The sequence below is a fragment of the Anser cygnoides genome, chromosome 10 (genome assembly GCF_040182565.1).
Source record: "Anser cygnoides isolate HZ-2024a breed goose chromosome 10, Taihu_goose_T2T_genome, whole genome shotgun sequence".
NCBI classification, from domain to species: domain Eukaryota; kingdom Metazoa; phylum Chordata; class Aves; order Anseriformes; family Anatidae; genus Anser; species Anser cygnoides.
Genome location: NC_089882.1, coordinates 14,438,073 through 14,444,546, shown reverse-complemented (window position 1 = coordinate 14,444,546; position 6,474 = coordinate 14,438,073).

Genomic DNA, 6,474 nt, shown 5'->3' with positions numbered 1-6,474 from the left:
TTCCCTTTCCACCACTGGTGCTTTTGCTAGCATGATCTCTATTGGGTGTTAATGTTAGTGGGACTCTCCAGGGAGATGCCAAGCAGGAGATCAGAGGAACTATAATGAATATATGCCATCGTTTTGTATTGCGCCCTGAAGCTGAGGAATGACACATAGGTGATGCTGAGTGCTGCCTTTATAGGCAGGTATACACATTCCCCCCTTTCTTGTCCCTTCCTGGAGCAGGGCAGGGTTTGCTGGCTCCCAGTCTGTTCCTGCCCTGTACAGAGCCTTGCTGCAGCCGACCTAACTCCCCTTTATTCCTCTTCTCCTTCTGAGCACCCCTCCTGTCTCTCTCCCAGCTGCACAGGAATCAGTTTGTAAAATCCAGCCAGCAGGAGAGGTGTTGTCACAGGGAGGGAACCCAAGCCAAGAAGCATCAGCACCAAAAGAAGCAGCCGTGGCGGAAGGCAGCACTTTGAATGATCTCATGAATCAGCCATGACATTATCTGCAGTGAAATGCCTGGGAAGGGGTTTCCCATGTCCTACCCTGACCTGGAAGGCTGACTCCACAGGGGCCTGAAGGGCATTTTGATTGCCAAAGACAAAGGCTAAATCAGGAGGAAATGATATTTTATTTAACCTCTGCGTCGGGGTGGGGGCCTGAGGGGAGGGCAGAGGCAGGGGGGCGGTGACAGAGGCGTGGGGATAATACTGGGGGATTCACAACAGATAACTCCCTAACATATGGGCTTTCACTGAAGCACATGTCCCACCGAAAAGCCAATTTCCCTCCACATGCTGTCAGTCGCTGCCGGGGAAGCCTGCTCCGTCAGGGCTGCGCTCTGCCATACAACGCGCTGGTTGGTGCCAATATGGAATTTCCTTTCGGGAAAGGGCTACAATAATTGTCTCTCCTATTTACTCAGCGCTTTCCAGACAATGTACCAGAGGCTGGAGCCCTTATACAAGCAAAGCTCCAAGGGACACCCTGACTTGGCTTCAATGTCAGCTGGGGCTCCAAGTGCTGGTGTGGGATCAGGCTGTGGGACCGCAGACCTGTTGGGGCAGGGACCCAGCTCTCCCAAAGGTGCCCCATTCCCAAAGTGCAGAAGAAACCAACATCAAAAGTGCTCAGGAGTGGTGGGGTGGGGTGGGCTTACCTCCTATTTACAAGGCATTAGAGCTACAAAGGCTTTAAATATTTCCCTGATGCAACGTTCCTGCAGGAAGTTGCTGGAGATGTCCTAAGGACCTGTGTGATCAGGTGGGTGGCTGGGTGGAGAAGGGCTCTGTAGCCTGGAGGGATGGGAGCCAGGGCAGGGGAATGCAACAGTGCCTGGAAGAGAAGGTGGTGGGCTTTATGCAACAATGCCCTGAAGGAGAGGTGGGGGCCACTGCCGTGCAGTACAACCTGTGGTGCCAGCAAGGTGACACCGTGGTGGTGGAGACCGCTCCAGTCTTCCCCTGATGAGGTGGGGAGCGCTGCTCCCAGCGCAGGGAAGATAACGTGCATACCTGAACATCGCCAGTTCTGTGAAGCTCAGCCTTCCCACCACTGGTCCTTTCTCCATTTCAGCCAACCCTGAGTTGCAAGGAGGGTGGATCCGAGAACCAGAGGTGTTAGAAATGGTGAAGACCTCCACTCCGGATTATTTTCTTGTATTTCATCAGATCAAGTAGGCATACAATGGCATTTTATCCCCTTTGAAGGTGGTTTCCATACCTCTCGTACACCCAGGAACAGGTTGTATTTTGCCAGATCTGTTTTCACCATTAAGTAGAAAATAGTCATGGATACCAACATGAATTTTTACAAGTGCAAAGGACTTAAAAGAGACACCCCCTCCCATCTTCCCACAGTACCAAAATATCACACGTCAAAGATCCTCATGGTGAGAGCTGAATTCCCCCTTCATGCAAAGTTCAAGGACTGAGGCTTGTTCCAAGCGTTTCTATTTCAGACACTTGGTCTTTGACCTAAATCATCACATTTCAGGCCTGTGCCGAAGACCTGAGGACCATATTTGTTTGCATTCCCCTTGCACTCAGGGGCCCAACCACAGCCCCCCGTGCTAGGAGTTTTACAAAGGCAACACGAAACTGCAGCCTGTCCTGGGCATGTTCCCCCAGATATGTGGTTCCTTGGAGGTCCTGAGTAATGCAGGGCAGGTCAGGCGCACACCAGTTCTCCAGATTTGCTTTGCAGGGAACCCACAGCACAAGTTTATCTGTGGGGAGCATGACCCAAAGTGTCAAAACAGGGCCTTTTACATTTTCCACTGCCACCAAACCTGTTTGACTGAATTGCAGGTTAAAAAGGCATTGTGTCTGTAATTGTTGGGCTTTAGAGAGCATGTCTTTTCCTTTAATGAAATACCTTGCTCATTCCATTCGAAAAGGAACCAAAGACTTCTCAGGTTTATGATAAAGTTGTAAAAAATTTTATTTACCCCATATTTCCTGCTGGGTTATTTACGAGGCATTTTGTCAGCTCTCATAAAACTGCCTAGTAAAATATATTTTCTTACAAAAAAAATAAAATCATTTGTGTGGAACATCTTGAGAGCAGCGAGGACAGAGTTAATGGGATACACACACGTTCCGACCCTGGGAGAAAACAAAACAGAACGAAAGCCAGGCATTGTTGTGCTGTATTAGTTAATAATAGCTTTAGAGCTAAAATCCTGCTCCCACTGATGTTACTGGAAGTTGGTCCTTAATATAAAGTAATCAGAGAACCAGCTGCCATGAAATGCCGAGCCCCAAAATGAACCTGAAATGCACCAGAGCACCTAGAAAACACACTTCTCCTCTTGGGATTTCACAAGAAACACCAGCTCAAGACCTTTTTCTTTAAAATATAGTAGCTTGGATTTATGTAACTCAAGGGTGGATTGAAATTGCTACTCAGAGCTTGAACCCAAGGTCAGCTGATTGTTAATACAATCATTTTTACCTAGATAAGCTTCAAGATGCAAGAAATGAAGCTCCTTGACACAAACCTGAACACAATCCCATTGTGGTAGCTGCTGTCAAACAAACAGCCTAGGCAGGGGAGAAGCACGACCCACCCACGCCAGGCACAGCTGGGGTAATTTGCCTCTCTCGGAGCACAGCTTTTTGGTCGTGTCACATGTTTGCATCTGCTCAGTTCTCCATGGTCTAAACTCTTGCATTTTCTATCTCCCAGCGGTGCTGACGTTCCCCAGTCCCAGTGGGAACCCTGACACGCTAAGTTTGTGGTGCTGCATTACCCCTAGTACCCTTGCTTCAAGCATCACAGCTTGAGCCCCGCCACGCTTACCACTTGCAGATAGGCTGGGCACAGGTAAATTTTCCTTCCCATGTGACCAACGTGGCCTGGCTCACACAGGAGCACAGCAATGGTATTCTAGCTGGAAGGCACCAGGTGTATAAAGGAAGCAAGGAAACAATGAATAAAAGACAAAAGAAAAGAGCCAGGGAGGGTTGCTTTTAAAACAACAGCAGCTAGATGCTGGGAAGTGGTCGGAGGGCTTTTGTTCGGTGCCTGCACAGCACTTAGCACAACACAACCTCTGTACAGCCCAGCTCCTTGCTCCCGCTGCTGTGCAGAAGTAAAGGAGCCACAGCAGAGAACGGGAAACAGGCAAGGAGCCAGGTTTGGAAAGGTATTTAAGTGTATAAAGGCGCAGGGGGATATTTATTTACGGATGCTGGTAGAGGTCCTGTTTCCTGTGGGAGCCAAAGGGCATTAGGCTCACAGCTCCAGCGCATTATTGGTGCCACCAGGTGTTGTCTGTGTCTTTAGGTAGGGCTGCTTTACCACTCCTCTCAACAAGGCTTGTTTTTAAAAAACACTTGTACTGTGGGGTTGTTCTGCTGTGTGTCCGTCTGCACAATGCCTCTCGCACAGCAGGGTCAGAAGGGGAAGGGGGGAGCTCCCTGATGAACTGAGCAGGGTGGCTCCTTGTGGAAGCACAGAACACGTTTGTAACACGAGGTGTACCACACCTGAGTGTTAATGGACAACTCAAACTGGCTGTGATTTTAACCAAACTGGACCAAACCTCCTCCTCCAGCTCAGCCCTGTTAGAAATGCCTGATACAACAAAAAATGAGCTCTACAACTACTATATACTGCCTAGGCTAAACTAAGGCCATTACAATAACCCAGCAAGCACATTAGAGACAGGCTCACCTGGAGTATTTGTCAGCTGTTAACAAAACACAGAGGAGCTCCGATTCAGGGCAGTCTGGAGAGGAGAGATGTGTCTGAAGGCTCTCTGGGTGCGACGGAGCGTTGAGTAGGTGGAGATGGAGAAGGAAAGCTATTTCTATTCCAGATATCAAACAAGCTCTCAGGGAAATTCCTTCTACAGCTTAGTTCATTTAAAAAGAAAACACCTTTGCCTCCCCAGCTTTCAGGAGGTTTTGGCATCCCTTACAACCAGCACAGTCAGCCGGTCAGCCGTTCCAGAGTCAACAGCTTTGGTCAATGACTGACAAGGAAGGGCTGCTTTGCCTCAGCGCACCAGGGAGAAACCAGCAGACATGTGGCAGACGCCTTGTTTGCACTGGTGGGAATAATGCTTTCGAGTCAGCTTACGAAAGGTGAGCTGGCAGGATGTTAGCATACTGCACGCTCTGACAAACTCCTGGCGATGAGAGAGCAGCTGGCCTCCAGAGAGATCCGGCCCAGGGGAAGGTTCCCCCCCCATCCCACCAGACCGCTGCCACTAACGGGGTGAATTCCAAAATTAAAACTACAAAATGCATCTCCTGTGCTCCAGGCAGGCATCAGAACGTATGGCGATTAAGCTCGAAAGCTGGAACGGGGGTCGTCCTTCGGAGAGGAAACGTAAGTGGAGGCAGATAGCAGGGATGTGCAATAGCCCACGCAGAGGTCTCTGAAAAGCTGCCATTGACCGGGGTCCTTGTCAAATGTTTCCGGTCATACAAGCAGAGACGAGGCTTAGAGCTGCCTTTTTTTTTTTTTTTTCCCTCCTCTTTTCAACAGGCTGTATTATTTCTTTTCCCCGCTGCCAACTGGCATCGGCAACCGATCTATTTGCACCAAAGACAAAGATGCAGGCTGTCTGAAGCCAAGCAGGACCCTCATCTAGGGCACTCTCTGGAGCTATTTAATAAAGTTTAGAGAAGCATCCAGGCTTTTCCACCATAGTAGGAGAATATGAAATTCTTTAATTGTTTGTGTTTGAGTGAAACTCATATAAAAAGAGGATTTGGGATTCTGGGGAAGCTTTAGAGCTGAGTCTGACCTTAAGCTGTGTTTCTGCACGGCATCACACGCTCTCTCACTGTGCTCCCAGCACCCACCCCAGGAGCAGCCCTCACTCACATCCCCTAAGACATCACGTCTTAGGCACATGGTCATCCCATACGAAGAACAAGATCTCTTGGGGCCTGCGTAACTTGGAGGAGGGCTGGGCCTCTTATGGGCAAACACACATTGCATCCCATCAGGGCTGTGTTCTCCAGCTTTGCACAAGTCACAGAGTTTAAATCCCTGATACTTCTGCTCTTGGGTTCTCCCCCCGCCCTGATTTGAGCACACCTGCAACATTTAACCTGTTCTTCTCTCACTGTACTCCACACACTCTTTATCAGAGTACTCCGACTTTTCCAACAAGCAGTGAAAGGAATAGACAACTCAAGTTTAGCATGTGGATTTAGCTCTGAATGACAGAAACTTCACAGGACATGCAATTTTCATCATTTGGTCCTCATTCCGGGTTGAAGTTCTGTCAGCCTGGCTGCTCTCTGTTAAGTTGGCTGGTATTTGGACCTGAACGTCTGACCTGCGTAAGATTCAACCTGAATTCAGAGCTAACAGTGACAACAAGAGATCTAGGAGTACAAGCAGAGCAGCCAACAGCCCAGAAGCGCACTGGAGATGAGAGGTGAAGCATGTGAATCTGGATTTCCTAAACCACAGATAACCTCGCTAATACTGCAGTCAGTCAGTGTGGCATCTCTCAATCTCGATAAAAAAAATGATTTTATTTTAATTGATAGATAAGGGGAACACTGGAGGCTGTTTTGATTTTTTCAGATCTTGAAAACTCTTCCCGGGTAGGAACTCTGCCTTCCACCCTTCTTCAACGTCACATTCCCAAGTCGCTCACACAGATGATGATGTGCATTTCCCTTTCAGCCTCCATGAGTTTTACATTCTAGATAACCAGAACTTTGAGCAGAAAACCTTGTCAAAGCTGTGGCACAAGCACAGGCTTGAAGGTAAAACACAGAACAATTTCTTTGGCTCAAAAGATGCCAAGACGCATGGCCACAAACACCATCTGGCACAGAGGAACTCTTACTGACAAGGAGACCATGCAACCAAACTGACAACAGAGAAAGAAAAAAGCATGACACGACTGATCTTTTCCCAATATGATCCTATTTCTACCTACTATATCTCTATGAGGAACACAATTAGAGACTGTGACACTTCAGGACGGGAAGAAAACAACTGAGAGAATAT